The sequence below is a fragment of the Microtus oregoni genome, unplaced genomic scaffold (genome assembly GCF_018167655.1).
Source record: "Microtus oregoni isolate MIOR12 unplaced genomic scaffold, Mior012 000121F_002, whole genome shotgun sequence".
NCBI lineage: Eukaryota > Metazoa > Chordata > Mammalia > Rodentia > Cricetidae > Microtus > Microtus oregoni.
The window spans coordinates 451,418-468,074 of NW_024544752.1; the positions used below are offsets into that span (position 1 = coordinate 451,418).

General features: G+C 38.6%; 1 protein-coding gene across 1 annotated transcript in view; it reads right to left on the bottom strand.

Annotated features, from left to right (window-relative positions):
• The window catches only part of LOC121444361 (bone morphogenetic protein 15-like), a 36,444-nt gene that overhangs the window by 14,621 nt on the left and 5,166 nt on the right, over positions 1-16,657 (bottom strand). The window lies entirely within an intron of this gene.

Here is a 16,657-nt window from a genome sequence, read left to right on the forward strand (position 1 = left end):
TGGGTTCACACAAGACCAGCCCTATTAACAGTAAAGCAAGGAAGGAGGTGAGTCTCATAGTGCCCCAGCTTCTTACCTTTTAACTATTGGCTCTTGATAGATTTGGAGAGAGGAGAAGCCAAGGTCTTTAACTTTGTTCCCATTTCTGAGCCCACTTGGCTCAAATGGAGGTATGCCACATAGAAAGCCGGGGCTAAAAACGAATTTAATAGACATGATCTTGACAGAGACATATGTAGGGAGGAGATGGTAGATAGGGATGTGGCAAGCACTTTTCTGCCTGAGTTATCTCCCCAGCACTCTTCCCTGAGGATCAAACTCAGAACATCACTTGGCTAAGCAAGTGCTTCACCATTGAACTACATCCTTAGCCCCCAGCCCCATGAATATTCCCAAAAAAGTGAAATCTCCATATGGAAAAGATAACTGCTCTTCTCTGTTTATTTTATTAGATGACCCTTATCAGATGAATGTATAAAAATATAGCATGTTCACAATGGAAAACTACTGAGCCATAAAAATGAATGACGTGCTGTCACAACAACATAGACACAGCCAGAAAAATGTTACATTGAGTGAAAAAACTGAGATGCTGAAAGACGAATGTGTATTCAGTAAAGAAATCAATAATTTAAAGTTGTAGATAAAAGAACAGCAGTTACTAGAGATAAGAAAATCTTAAAATGGAAGCAATTAAGAGGGATTCAAATCAGGTGGCAGAGAGAGGAAAAAAACTTGGAAAAACAACTGAAATTGGGAGAGTTTTAGGGGCGAGGTGAAAACCAAGTGCAATGGAAACTCCATGGGATCTACAAGGGTAACCCTAGCAACGACTTTTAGCAGTGGGGAGAATGGAGCCTGAACTGGCCATCTTCTGCAACTAGGAAAGGCTTCAAGTGGAGGAACATCAACCCAGACACAGAACTTTCAACCTCCAGTTTGTCCTGTCTCCAGAATATGTTCTGGGACCAGAGTCTACCAGAATCGTCATTAAAGGGACTTCATCCAGCCGCTCATGGGAGGGAGCAGATAGAGTCCCACAGCCAAATATTGGAGAGCCTGGGAGTCCTTCAGAGAAGGGTTAGGAAAGACTGAAGGAGCCGGAGCAGTCAGGAACAACACAAAAACACAGCCCATAGAATCAACTGATTGGGACTCAAGGGGGCTTGCAGAAATCAGAGAGAATGTAGGGGTCTGACCTCGGTCCTCTGCATATATGTTATGACTGAGCAGTTTGGTGTTCTTGTGGGATTGCTAACAGTGGGAGTGGAGTGTCTCTGCCTCTTCTGCCTGCTTGAGGAACCCATTTCCTCCTGCTGGGTTGTCTCATCCAGCCCTGATGTGATGGTTTGTGCCTGGTCTTATTGTAGCTTGTTATGCCGTGTTTGGTTGGTGTCCCTTGGAGGCCTGCTCTTTTCTGAGAGGAGATGGTGGATCTGAGGGAGAGGAGAGGGAGGGGAAACTGCAGTCAAAATATGATGAGAGAATAATAAAATAAAAATTTTAAAATAGGGATTCTAAAGGATTTTATTAGTCCTTTGAGGATACTAGCAGCTTTTGATCATATTCACCCCCCTTAAGAGGAATCTTTTGAGGACAAGGAGGGGTGCTATAGCGAGAGGGGTCAAGAGTAATAGAGAGAAAAAAAAAGAGTAATAGAGAGGATGTATTGACATATTACATAGAGATATCATAATGAATCCCATTTAATTTATACAACTAATATAGGTTAATAATTCTTTTTAAAAGAACCACTCAGAATTGGAGAGAGAGTTCTGTAAGCAAAAGTGCTTACTGTACAAGCTTGATGGCATGAGTTCAATCCCCAGAGTCCATGGTAGAAACAGAGAACTGACTCAGAGGACACATGGCACAGGCCAATCCTCACACATTTAACTACTTCAACAATCTCTGTACACTTAACCTTCAAGCTGCATCCTGGCCCCTATTGATCCAGGGTCCGGGCCATCCCTACACCTCCAGACTATAGGCCAGTGTGCACAGCTACAAACACCAGCCTAGCATCTGTGATCCCAGGCTTTGGACAATCACCTACAGATGCAGGCTCCATACTTGTCTAGGCATAGGGCTGGCTATAATCTCTAGTGTTATACATGGTTCAGGTCTATCCCATTGGCCCTTATTCTAGGCCAACTCCCACAGACTGAGGTTCTAGGACCATTCATAAAAGTACAGGTTCCAGTCCAGACTCTATAGGCCTTAGCCTAAGGCTATTTTACAAAACTTGGGCTTCAGAATCCTTCTAGTGCATAGTTAGCCCATGAATCAACACAAGACAACTTGCCCAGAATTTAGGCTTAGTAGTTCTACTTCTAGGGCACATTGTGTACACATGTATGATAGTTGATATATGCACATATACATTTTTGAATTTAATATTATTTTAGTGTGTCATTTCCAAGGCTTTTTTTGGTTATTTGGTTTTTTGAGACTGGGTTTCTCTGTGCAACTGCCCTGGCTGTCCTGGAATATGCCTGTTTCTGTCTCCAGAGTGTTTCCAAGTTTTTAACAAAAAAATAGAGATAAATCTTTTTTAAAGTAATTATTGGTTTAAAGAGAATTCTCAAGTATAGCTCTTCTCTTCGCTCAATGCCTCAGCTTTCACCTATTATTAACATCTGGCTACTGAGCAATCCAGTTGTTACAGTTTATGAGTCTACTGATGCTTTAGTAATGTTGGTGGTTTACATCAAAATTTATATCAGTGTTCATCTAGTCCTCCTATGGGGCTTGATAGATATATAGCATGTACCTACTATTATAGCACAATACAGTTTAATTGCCCTAAATTCCCTTATACAATATTATTAATATTTCCCATTTTTCTCACTTCTTTTGCAATCATTTTTCCAATCTTTATAGTTTTGCCTTGTTCCCTTGGTCATGTGGTCTATGTGGCTGGGTTTTGCCTGTGTGTGGTAGGCATGTCCATGTATTCAAACATGTGGGTACACACGTGCACACAAACATAGGGAAGCTCACAGTATTCGGAAATTTTTCTAGATCATTATACCTTACTCACCGAGTTAAGTTCTCTCAGTGAACCCGCAGCCCACTAATGTAGACTATTTTAGCTATCCAGCTTACTCTGGGGATTCTGTTTCTACCATTTGAGTTCTGGAAGGCCACCACTTCCATCTGGCATTTACATGGATTTTGTAGATTTGAACTAAAGGTGTTTTGTATGTGTATGGAGAGTGTTTTATCCACTGAGCTGTCTCCAGCCCTTAGTATATAAGATTTTTAAATCTGTATTGGTTCATTGAGAATTTTATAAAATGTGTTTTGAACATATACATCCTTTCCCCAACTCCTCCACTGGAACCACCCTCCCTCATACAACTTTGTGTTCTCTTTTTCACCTATTAAGTCCAATGTATGCTGCCCATACATTCTTGGATGTGTGGCCTTCCAACTGGAGCATGGTTAGCTTACCAGTGTTAACAATCTTAAAGAAAACTGACTCTCCTCCGAGAAGCTATCAATTGCTGTATACAGACCTTTAAGGCTTTCCTTTTTTTTTTCTTAGAGAAAGACAGAATCTCATAAGCTGGCCTGAATCTGTGTAGCTCCAGCTGTTTCCAGATTCATAGAAATATTCTTGCCTCTGAGTGCTGGGATCACAGGTGTGTACTACCGCAAAGTTATTCATACTTGATTCTATTACAATCTGCATTCAAGGTTCCCTCATGCTTTTCCATGGCTTGATAGCTTTTCATGAATCAATATTGTTTCATTATGTATATGGCCCAGAATTTATCCATTCTTCTATTAAAGAACATCTTAGTTGTTTCCAAGTTTTAGCAATTTTATATATGTCATAAACATTCATGTGCAAGTTCTTATTTGAACATAAGTTGTCAACTCATTTAAATAAATATCACGGAGTATGACTGTCATATTGTTATGAGACTATGGTTTAATTTTGTAATAAACTGCCAGTCTATCTGCCAAAGCAGCTGTACCATTTCATCTTCCTACAAACAATTAACTGTCATACGCCTACATAGCATTACCCTTGCTTGATGTTTTATTTAGGGTTTTATCCATTTATACTGGTGTCAAGGAGAGTCACAAAAGTCAAATATGATATAATTATTTAAATATTCATAATTCACCAAAGAAAGTGCAACAGCGGTGGGGATATGGCTCAATCATTAAACTGTTTGCCTTGTAAGCATGAGGACATGAATTAAATCTCTAGCATAAACAAAAAAAGCAAGGAGGTGGGCACTTATAATTTTATTGCTAGGTAGGCAAAGACCATGGGATCCACTGGTCAGGCAACCTAGCCAGTTCTTTGTGAGAGACTCTCTCAAAAGACAAGGTGAATGGCATCAGAAGAATGACAAGAAAGTTTGACCTCTGAACACCATATTTAGACACAGACTCATGAACATGTATGCATTTATAGTGTATGCACAGGAACATGTACACAAACACAAACACACATACCCAAAATGATTAGTAGTTACTCGGAGCTGTGGTAAAGGAGGAACTAGGATTCACTGGTAATGCTCATGAAATTTCTTTTTACAGCGAAACTGGACTGTAGTGGCATTTTCATACCTTTGGGTATTCAAAACTATCTGAATTAAAGAAAAATGGTGCCTTTAATGGTGCGTCAATTAAAGTTCATTTGAATTGGGGCTAATACCTCTCTCACCCATACCACAGTACTCAGATGAAATATTATTTTACATGCTTTAGCACCCAAATACTTGGTGTAACTGAAGATAGATGATTTAGCACCCAATAACTTGGGGGAACTGAAGATATAGTTTTCCTGATTCTCCAGAATTAGATGTCATATAAATGTATGATATAAGATAAATGCCACTCTGGCCAGGGAAGCAAGTAGGCAGACTATAGATCTTCATCTTTCCTTCTGCTCCTCCAAATCCAAAAACCCAGTATTATCTTTAGATAATTTAGATACCTGATGCAGCCTCGTGTTTTCTCTTGCTCCTATCTCCTGTGCACCACACAGATCTTTTCCTCTGAACTTCCTGCCCCATTGCTTTGTCCCAGCCTCCAACTCCAGGAGGCATCGTCTGGGAACCCACAGACTACTAACAAGGGGAGCAAGTAGGCAACTGCAGATCTTCACCTCTCCTCCATTCCTCTGCGTCCAGTCCTCTATTCTCCTCCCCAAGTCTAAAGCAGACCTTCTGCTTGGACTCTCCGTACTCTGGTCCCATTCCTGGAGAGATAACTAAGCAGAACCCGGTGGAATGCCATGCTTTTCTCCCTCCAGTTAATCCCCTCACACACCCTCAGACCACCCTCATTCCTAACTCTCAGGCCCCAACATCCAGAAACACATTTTACCTGGAACACATCCTCCCATGCCCACACATATCAGGATCTCAGAAGAATTTCCTACCAGACAATAAACAGCCACCACACTCTCCTAAGAATCAGAGATGGCAACAGAAACCAAAGAACAAAACATCCACCCAAAAAAGACATGCCCAGGGGCTGGAGAGATGGCTCAGAGGGTAAGACCACTGGCTGCTCTTCCAGGGGTCCTGAGTTCAATTCCCAGCAACCACATGGTGGCTCACAGCCATCAGTAATGAGACCTGGTGCGTTCCTTGCCAGCAGTACATTGTATGCTTAATAAATAAATAAATCTTAAAAAAAAAAGACATGCCCAGATATCAGCAACTAGAATTAAATTTTTCCATTCCCAGATGCCTGGACTCCAGCATAAAAAAGATAGTTAATAACAGCCAGGACAATATGTCTCCAATAGAGCCCAGAAGCCTTACCACAGAAGGCTCTGAATATACCAGTAAAGCTGAACTCCAAGAAAAAGACCTTAAAACAGTCTTGATGAATATTATAGAGGTCTTTAAAGAGGAAATGAACAAATACCTTAAAGAAATCTATGAAAACACAGACAGACAATGGAAGAAAATTACTAAAACCATTCAAGATCTCAAAGTGGAAATAGAATAAAAAAAACAATCTGAGGGAAATTTAGAAATGAAAATTTAGGAACTCATAAAGGAACCACAGAGGCAAACTTCAACAGAATGCAAGAGATTGAAGAAAGAATCTCAGGCTTTGAAGACAAACTGGAAGTGGATACATCAGTCAAAGAAAATGTTAAATATTAAAAAAAAAAACTACTGATACAAAACATCCATGAAATCTGTGATGGTAAGAAAACATCAAATATAAGGATAATAGGAAAGAGAAGAACACAGATCAAAGGCACAGGAAATATTTTCAACAAACTCATAGAGGAAAAGAAGAAAATTTTCCTAACCTAGTGAAAATGATACATATAAAAGTATAAGGAGCATACAGAAGACCAAATTGATCATTTCAGAAATGTCCCCTCATCATATCATAAATAACCAAAACACTAAATATATATAATAAAGAATAATATATATAATAAAGAATTTTATATATAATAAATAGTATTTTAAAACTGCAATGGAAACCACCAAGTTACATATAAAGGCAGACCTATTAGAATCACATCTGACTTCTCAATGGAGACTCTAAAAGTCAGAAGGGCCTGAACAGGTGTACTGCAGACTCTAAGAGACCACAGATGTCAGTCCAGACTACTATGCCCAGCTAAATTTTCAACCATTATAGAAGTAGAAAAAAAGATATTCTGTGACAAAATCAGATTTAAACAATACCTATCTACAAATCTATCACTACAGAAGGTGTTAGACAGAAAACTCCTACCTAATGAGATTAACTACATCTAAGAAAGCACAGAGAATAAAAATTCCAGACCAGAAAAAGTCAAAAAAGGGAAACACACACACCACACATACCACCACTAATGACAACAAAATAATAGGAATCAACACCATTGATCATAGATCTCTCTGAACATCAATGATCTCAATTCACCAATAAAAAGATACAAACTAACAGAATGGATATGAAAACAGGATTCATCATGCTGCTGCATCCAAGAAACAAACCACAATATAAAGGAGAGAGATCACCTCAGGGCAAAAGAATGGAATAAGATGTTCCAAGCAAATGGATCTAAGAAGCAAGCTGGTGAAGCCATTTTCATATCTGACAAAATGGACTTCAAAAACTAATAAGAGATAGGGAAGGACACTACATATTCAAAAGAAAAATCCACCAAGAGGATACCACAGTTCTTAACATCTATGCCCCAAACAGAAGATAACCCAAGTTTGTAAAAGAGACACTACTGTAGCTCAAATCACTTATTAACCCTCACACACTGTGAGTGGGAGACTTCAATACCCCACTCTTACCAATAGGCAGGTCGTACAGACAAAGACTAAACAGAAAAATGCTGGAGTTAATTGATGTTATAAACCAAATGGACCTAACAGATATTTACAGAACATTTCAACTGGACACAAAAGAATATACCTTCTCACCAGCTTGTGGAAGTTTCTCCAAAATTGACGACATATTCACACACAAAGCAAGTTTCCACAAGAAAATTGAAATAATTCCTGCATCCTATCTAACCACCATGGATTAAAGCTGGATATCAACAACAAAAATAACAGAAAAATTAGAAATTCATGGAAACTGCATAGCTCTTTACTGAACGGAAAATGGATTAAGACAGAAATAAAGAGAGAAATTAAAGACTTCCTAGAATTGAATGAGAATGAATACACAATATATCCAAAGTTCTGGGACACAATAAGAGCAGATTAAAGAGGTAAGTTCATAACATTAAGAGCCTACATAAAAAAATTAGAGACATCTCATACTAACAACATAAGAGCACACCTAAAAACTCTAGATCAAGAAAATAAAGAAAGAAGTCACACCCCAGAGTAGATGGCAAGAAATAATCACTATAATGGCTGAAATCAATGAAATAGAAACAAACAAAAACAAAACAAAGAATCAATGAAATAAACAATAGTTTCTTTGAGAAAACCATTTTTCTTGAATTAACTAAAAGACAGAAAGGGAGAATATCCAAATTAACAAAATTAGAAAGGGGGCAAAACAAGACACCATTGCAATCCAGAGAGTCATAAGGACATACTTTAAAAAGTAGTAAAAGACAAGATCTCCTGAGTAAATTGGGAGCATGGAGACCATGAGAGAGGGTTGAAGGGGAGGGGAGAGGAAGGGAAGGGAGCAGAGAAAAATGTAGAGCTCAATAAGATCAATTAAAAGAAGTTGTGCTCCACAAGATTGTAAAATCTAAAAGAAATAGATAATTATCACAATGCATAATGCTTATCAATGTTTAATCAATACCAGATTGGTAATTTGAACAGACCTATAACACCTAATGAAATAGAAACAGTCATTACAAATCTCCCAACCAACCAACCAAACACGGGCCAGATGGTTTTACTGAAGAATTCTACCAGACTTTCAAAGAAGAACTAATGAAAATACTCCTCCTCAAACTATCTTGTAAAATAGAAACAGAAGGAATATCGCCAAATTAATTTTATAAATCCACAGTTACCCTGATATTCAAATCACATAAGGCCAAACAAAAAAATACAACCCCCTTTCCCTTATGAACGCAGATGAAAATAAACTCAATAAAATACTTGCAAACTGAATCTAAGAACACATCAGAAAGATCATACACCATGATTGAGTAGGCTACATCCCAAAGATACAGGCATAGTTCAAAGAGTACATAAATAAATGTAATCCACCATTAAGCAAACTGAAAGACAAAAATCACATGATCATCTCATTAGAGAAAAGGCCTTTGACAAAATTCAACACCCCTTTATTGTAAAAGTCCTGGCTATGTTAGGGATACAAGAGACAAACCTAATCATAATAAAGACAGAGAACAGCAAGCCCATAGCCAAAATCAACTTTAATGAAGAGAATCTCAAAGCAAATTCCCTAAAATCAGGAACAAGACAAGGTTGTCCACTCCCTCCATTACTATTCAATATAGTATTTAAAGTCTTAGCTAGAGCAATAAGACAAAGTAAGGAGATAAAGAAGATACGAATTGCAGAGGAAGAAGTCAAAGTATCTTTATTTGCAGATGACGTAGTATACAGAAAATTCCACTAGAAAACACCTACAAATGATCAACACTTTCAGCAATGTAGCTAGATACAAAATCAAGTCATAAAAATCAGTGATCCTATCAGTGTGGCAGTTTCTCAGGAAATTCGGAATCAACCTACATCAGGACCCAGCAATACCACTCTTGGGAATATACCCAAGAGATGCCCTATCATACGACAAAAGCATTTGTTCAACTATGTTCATAGCAGCATTATTTGTAATAGCCAGAACCTGGAAACAACCTAGATGTCCTTCAATGGAAGAATGGATGAAGAAAGTGTAGAATATATACACATTAGAATACTACTCAGCGGTAAAAAAAAAAAACAATGACATCATGAATTTTGCATGCAAATGGATGGAAATAGAAAACACTATCCTGAGTGAGATTGACCCAGACCCAAAAGGATGAACATGGGATGCACTCACTCATAATTGGTTTCTAGCCATAAATAAAGGACATTGAATCCATAATTTGTGATCCCAAAGAAGCTAAATAAGAAGGAGAACCCAAAGAAAAGCATATAGTTATCCTCCTGGATATGGGAAGTAGACAAGATTACCGGGCAAAAAATTGGGATCTTGGGGGTGGGATGGGATGGGGGTAAGGGGAGATGGGGAGAGAAAAGTGAGAAGGGGAGAATGGGGGAACTTGGGGAAATGGGATGGTTGGGATAAAGGAAGGGTGGATATGGGAGCAGGGAAGCATATATCTTAATTAAGGGAGCCATCTTAGGGTTGGCAAGAGACTTGAACCTAGAGGGGCTCCCAGGTGCCCAGGGTGATGTCCCCAGTTAGTTCCTTGGGCAGCTGAGGATAGGGAACCTGAAATGGCCCTACCCTATAGCCAGACTGATGAATATCTTGCATATCACCATAGAACCTTCATCTGGTGATGGATGGAGATAGAGACAGAGACCCACATTGGAGCACCGGAATGAGCTCCCAAGGTCCCAATGAGGAGCAGAAGGAGGGAGAACATGAGCAAGGAAGTCAGGGCCGTGAGGGGTGCACCCACCCACTGAGACAGTGGGGCTGATCTATTGGGAGCTCACCAAGGCCAGCTGGACTGGGACTGAAAAAACATGGGATAAAACCGGACTCTCTGATCATGGCAGACAATGAGGGCTGATGAGAAGCCAAGGACAATGGCACGGGGTTTTGATCCTACTGCATGTACTGGCTTTGTGGGAGCCTAGGCAGTTTGGATGCTCACATTACTAGACCTGGATGGAGGGGGGTGGACCTTGGACTTTCCACAGGGAAGGGAACCCTGACTGCTCTTCGGACTGGAGAGAGAGGGGGAGAGGAGTGGGGGGGGGGAGAGGAGTGAAAGGAGGGGGAGGGAAATGGGAGGCTGGGAGGAGGCAGAAATTTTTTTCAATAAAAAAAATCAGTAATCCTTCTATATGCAAATGACAAACTACTGAGAAAGAAATCAGGCAAGCAACACCTTTCACAATAACCTCAGATAATATAAAACACCTTAGGGTAGCTCGAACCAAAGACTTGTAAAATAAAAAAGCCTTTAAGACATTGAAGGAAGCAATTGAAAATGATCTCAGAACATTGGAAGATCTCTCATGCTCATGGATTTATAGGAATAACATAGCCAAAAATGTTCATCTTACCAAAAGCAATCTAAAGATTCAATGCAATCCCCATCAAAATCCTAATACAATTCTTCAGAGATGTTGAAAGGACAGTGTTCAGCTTTATATGGAAACACAAAAAAAGCTAGAATAACTAAAACGATCCTAAATAATAAAAGAACTGCTGAAGATATCACCATTCTTGATTTCAAGTTATACTAAGGTAGTAAAAACATCATGGGTAATAATGGTGTTTTAAAAAATCACATTGATCAATGAAATCAAATTGAAGAGCCAGATATAAACCTGCACACATATGGGCACCTGATTTTTATAAAGAATCCAGATGTACACTGAAGAAAAGACAGAATCTTCAACAAGTTGTGTTGGTCAAACTGGACATCTGTATGTAGAAGAATGCTAATAGTTCCATACTTACCACCTTACACAAAACTCAACTCCAAATTGATCAAAGACCTCAACAAAAAAAGCCAGATACACTGAACTTGATCGTACAGGAAGTTGGGAATAGTCTTGAACTCATTGACACATGAAAAGACTTTCTGAACAGGACACCATTAGCACAGGCACTAAGTAAGATCAACAAATAATAAATGGGACCTCATGAAACTGAAAAGCTTCTACACAGCAAAGGACACAGTCATTCAGACAAAGCATCAGCTTACAGAATGGGAAAAGATTTTACCAATTACACATCCTAGTTTCTGCCTTGATTTTCCTTAATGGTGCACTATGATCTGTGACCTGGATATGTAATGTAAATAAATCTTTTCCCTGTAAGTTACTTATGGTTATGTTCTTTATTACATCAGTAGAAACAAAAATAGGACAGAAATAGGTACCAAAACATGGGACCATTGCTGTGATGGGCTTTTATACCTTGGAAATTTTTGTAAGAGAAAGGTGAAGAATTTTCAAGGTTTGAGGCTGGAAAAGTTGGAGCTTTAAAAGCTCTTGTAGGAACTTAATGATAACGCTGAGAATGACTTGAGAGTGAAGCCCTGCCTTGTGGCCTTTCAAAGAAAAGTTTGAGAGCATCCAAGAACTCTATAGAGACTGTTTTTTTTTTTGTCACAAACTGAAGTAAGAATCTGTAGGTTCTAATCAGCAAGATCTGAAGATTCAGCCATGATCATCAGGAGACCAGAACAATTGAAGCCAATGTCTTCCATTATTAGGACAATTGATGCAGATTAGTTGGTACTGAAAACTCAGCCATGACTATCAAGAAACCAGCAGTACTGAGGTAAAATCTTATGGGAAGCATTTCTTTAGTGCCCATAGGCAGTCAAAGCTGCATCACAAACTGGTATCTAAAGTTCATAATGTATGAGAGATTCCCATATGGTGTTAGTTTTGAAGGCATGAAGGCGTCATAGAGAGCAGCACTATATTTGATAAAAATGTGAAGAGTAGATGTCTTTTCTTGTAATTTTAGTAAAAACATTTGAGTATTTCCTCCCTTTATATATTTGTCATGTATAACATTTATTGTATTTTTATGTATTCCCTCAATTCCTAGATTTTTAGGATTTATACCATGAATAAATCTTGGGATTTTTGTGGAGAAAAAAAATACATAAGGAATACAACAAAACTAGATATCAAGAAAACAAATAATCTAATTTTTAAATGGAGTACAGATCTCAACAGCGTTTTCCAAAGAGGAAATTTAAATCACTGAGAAACACAAATGTTCAGCATCCTTAGCCACCAGGGAAATGCAAGTCAAAACTACTTTGAGATTTCATGTTAAACAATTTAGAATGGTTAAGACCAATAAAACAAATGACAACTCACTCTGGAAAGGATGTGGAGCAAATGGAACACTCATCCATTGCTGGTGGGACTGCAAATTTGTCCAGACAATATGGAAATCAATGTGTCACTTTCTAAGATGACAATTGATCTACCTCAAGTTCCATCTATACCACTCTTGGAAATACACCCAGACTGTTTTCTCTTACCCTAGAGACACTTGATAAACCATGTTTATTGCTGCTCTATTCATAATAGCCAGAAATTTTAAACAACCTAGATATCCCTCAACATAAAAATGGATAAAGAAAATTGGTACCTTTACATAAAATGGAGTATTTATTGCTCAGCCATTTAAAAATCATAAAACTCATAGGAAAATAGATGAACTTGAAAAAATCATCCTGAGTAAGGTAACCCACAATCAGAAAGACAAATATGATATGTTCTTGCTTATAAGTGGATATTAGTTGTTTAGTTAAATGTCCAAGCTACAGCCTGTGAAACCACAGAGGGTAGGCATAGAGTAAGGTACTAGAGGGAATATAGGCCAATATGGAACATAGGAACAATAGGTCTTGTTAAGAAATGGAAATAAAGTAGACAACAATGGACAGATGAGGATGCTGGAATTGGAAGATCAAAAGGGGAGGGGAAAAAGAGGGAATTGGGGGATAGAATACAGGGCAAAAAAGCTAACATTAAGAGGACTTTGAGAGGTAGCATGAAAAATGAAAGAATAGAACCTTCCTAAAATATATAAATATATTAAGGCAATCTACATGAAATCACCAAATAACGGGGGAGACAGAGTCTCAAGTGGACATCTCTTGTCACCAAATGAAGTTTCCAGTACCAGGATTGGATTACGTCTAATTGACTTGTTAGCCAAAGAAGGTCCCATGAGACCTCCAAACAACCCATGCTTTTGCAAAGGCAATAGGTTCCTCTCTATGAACTGACATCAAGGCTCCATTGCTAAAGACAACGCCTATACAGATCACTGAACATGAGAAGTCTAGCTTACATAAAGCCCTCACCCATACTTTCTAGTGTCTTTGGTACAGGAAGGTACTCTGCAGGCTACCTAAAGGGTAGCATAAACACCAAGCCAGTCACAAATCCTTTGATCTATGATTGTGTCCTGCCTGAAAGATATGCTACAGCAATGGTGGCACGAAGCTTATAGGAATAACCAACTACTATCTGATTTGACTTAAGGCCTGCTCCACAAGATGCAACCTATACCAACACTGCTTGGGTGACCAAGAACCTGAGACTAGATAAGCCAGGGACCTATGTTAAAACCACATAATACTGATCTAAAAATCAAACAACAAACACCAAAAACAAAACAAAACAAAAACAAAAAAAGAATTACCACAAAGTAATGTATTGAGTTCTAATGATATTCTTCTATACTCATAGAACAGTGCCTCATTCAGCTATCACTAGAGAAGCTTTCTTCTGTAGCAGATGGGAACATATATAGAGACATACAGCCAGTCATTACACAGAGTGAGAAAACTTGTAACATTTAGCTCTAAAGGGGATGTCTCCAGCAAATCCCTCCCTCAGAGCTCAGGTAACCCCATGGAAGAAGAGGCAGAGTGTAAGAGACAGAGGAGATGGAAGACACCAGGAGAACAAGGCCCTCATATGAAGTTCATATGAACTCAGAGACTAAAGCAGCACACACTGGGCCTGCACGGGTCTGTACTATGTCCTCAGCATAAATATTATGGTTCCCAGGTTAGTGTTATATTCCAGAATGGGCGAATGATTGATCTCTGAGTCTTGTGGCTTCTCTGGGCTCTTTCCCTTCTGTTGGTTTGTCTTGTCCAACTTCAATGTGATAGTTTATCTTTTTTTATATTTTATTTTGTTGTATTTTATTATCTCTTAGAAGCCTGTTCTTTTCTGAGACAGAAAGGAAGTGGATCTGGACGAGAGAGGAGGTGGGGAAGAACTGAGAGGAGTAAAACAAGGGAAAACTGCAATAACGCTATATTGGAGAAAATAATCCATTTTCTTTTGTTTTGGGGTTTTGTTTTTGTTTTCAAAACCCTGTTTTTCCTGGAATTTGCTGTGTAGACCAGCAGCCTCAATCTCAGAGCTCTGCCTCCTAGGATTAAAGGCTTGCACCACATCACTGCCCAGCAATAACCTATTTTCTAAAGAGGGGAAAAATGTATGCACCAAAGTCCAGAGTCAGAAGCAAGCTTAAACACACATTCCTTTAGCACCCATACTTCAGATGATGATATAGCCTGTTTTGTGCTTCTAGGGAAGAAAGTAGACTTTTCTACTTTCCTTCCCCAAATCACTGTTCCCTTGCCAGTTAGCTGGACAAGCAGAACTTGTGTCCATATACCTTCCTCAACTCATGAGCCTTTCTGCTTTTTCTCAGAGGAAGGTTTAAAACTCGTGCCTTTTACTTTAGACTTGAAGATAAGGTACTCAATTGAAACAATACTTTTAAAAGGAAATTCATAACACCATTGACAGCTGACACCATCCTACCTATGGGTATTTTGTGTTGTTACTTTGACTACTCAGAGCTTAATGAATAGGGACAACTAATCATGGATTCCCCATGAAGTTTCAAAGGTATCCAGGAGTCATAAGGATAGGAGGTTTTTGGTTGGGTGTTCATGCCTATCCTAGGAACACTGAAGAAACAGCTAAATGGGAAGCCCAATTTGTTCTCCCAGTTCACCTTACAACATATCACGATTTCCCAAACCACCTTACATAACATAGCTTTCATACTCTTATACAGTTTTGAAATCACTATACTATACTTTATATGCAAAGCACACATGTTACATTTATTCTTTAAGAAAACGAATATATAAATAAGCATACAAATATATAAATAGTGGGGTATTCCATGTAACAACACACAAAAAATATGTCAACTTTTTGTGTTCATTAAAGGACAGGTTTTCAGCTCTTGTCATTGAGAACATGGTCATGAGACAAGTAAAACCTTCAAAGGGAGCACCGTCTTTTTCTCAGTGAAGACAACAGCACTACAGCATATTAAGGGAAGCATGCTATGCTCTGAGAAGAGAGGAAACACAGCTGCTTGAACCTGGCTTGTCATGAGAATACTGGTGGGATGGATAGTAAAGCCTGGATTCTAAGTAGAAATGTGAACAAAATGATGCTAAGGAATGGATCCCCAGATATTCAGTCCAGTGAGTAGCAACTGTAGAGAAAGGATTAATTATGAACAGAGTTAACTTATGATAAGTGTAAAGAGACAGGAATTAACAGTGGCAAGCACATGCCCTCACCCTTAAATCAGGCCCTATCCCTCTGAGAATGGTGATAAGACAAGTCAATAGCTAAGCAAGTACTGAGACTGGGTTTCTCTACCGGGCACATTAGTGAAAGCCGCTTACTAGAACTGATATCCAGAGAACAAATTCAGAGGCGCCTCTGGCCCTATCCCTCAGAGATTAGGCTAGATCTCTGTATCATAGCTATAGATAACAAAAGATAAATTTTTTTCTTTCCAGTCTCTCCCAAAGCATTCAAGATTCTCTTTAACAAGAAAAGCATCATTTGTTTGCAGTATTGTCCCAACACTTAAATGCAGTAGAGGATTATAGAGGAGTCAAGCTGGGCTGGGAATACAGCACAGGGGTAGAGCACTTGCTTATTAGTCTCAGCACCTCAAAAGGGAAAGAAACTCAAGGAGTCATATTACAAATTCCGGTTAGTCCCAGAGAGAGTTCTATACCTTCTCCCAAGCCACAAGGTTGTCTTTCAGAGACCCATGCCCAGAAGAGTCCAGATGGACACACAAAACAAGTGAGTCTAGAATGAAGTCACTTCCAGGACTCCAACGTGTTCTACTACATGGACTAGTCTTTTTTTTTTCCAAAGTCACAATAAAAGTGACATAAGAGAACATCTCCAAAATAGCATCTTTTCCAAGTGTCGAGGGCTTTGAATAGTTAAATCACACTGATCCATGATGTGCTACCAGTACCAGAAAGTCTTTTTTTTACAAGTTGAGGGGCTCACAAATAAGGGAAGAGGTTTAAATAACTCTAAAGATGACTATTTCATGGTATTTTAAATTACTTTTTAAAAATATTAAGACGTGATCCTAGCACTTAGTTTATGGACTTTAAAAGTGCTTGTATATTTTAAGTGTAAGTGCAATATTTGTTTTGTTTTGTTTTTTTACAATAAGGAATAGAACCTGTAGAAAGGGT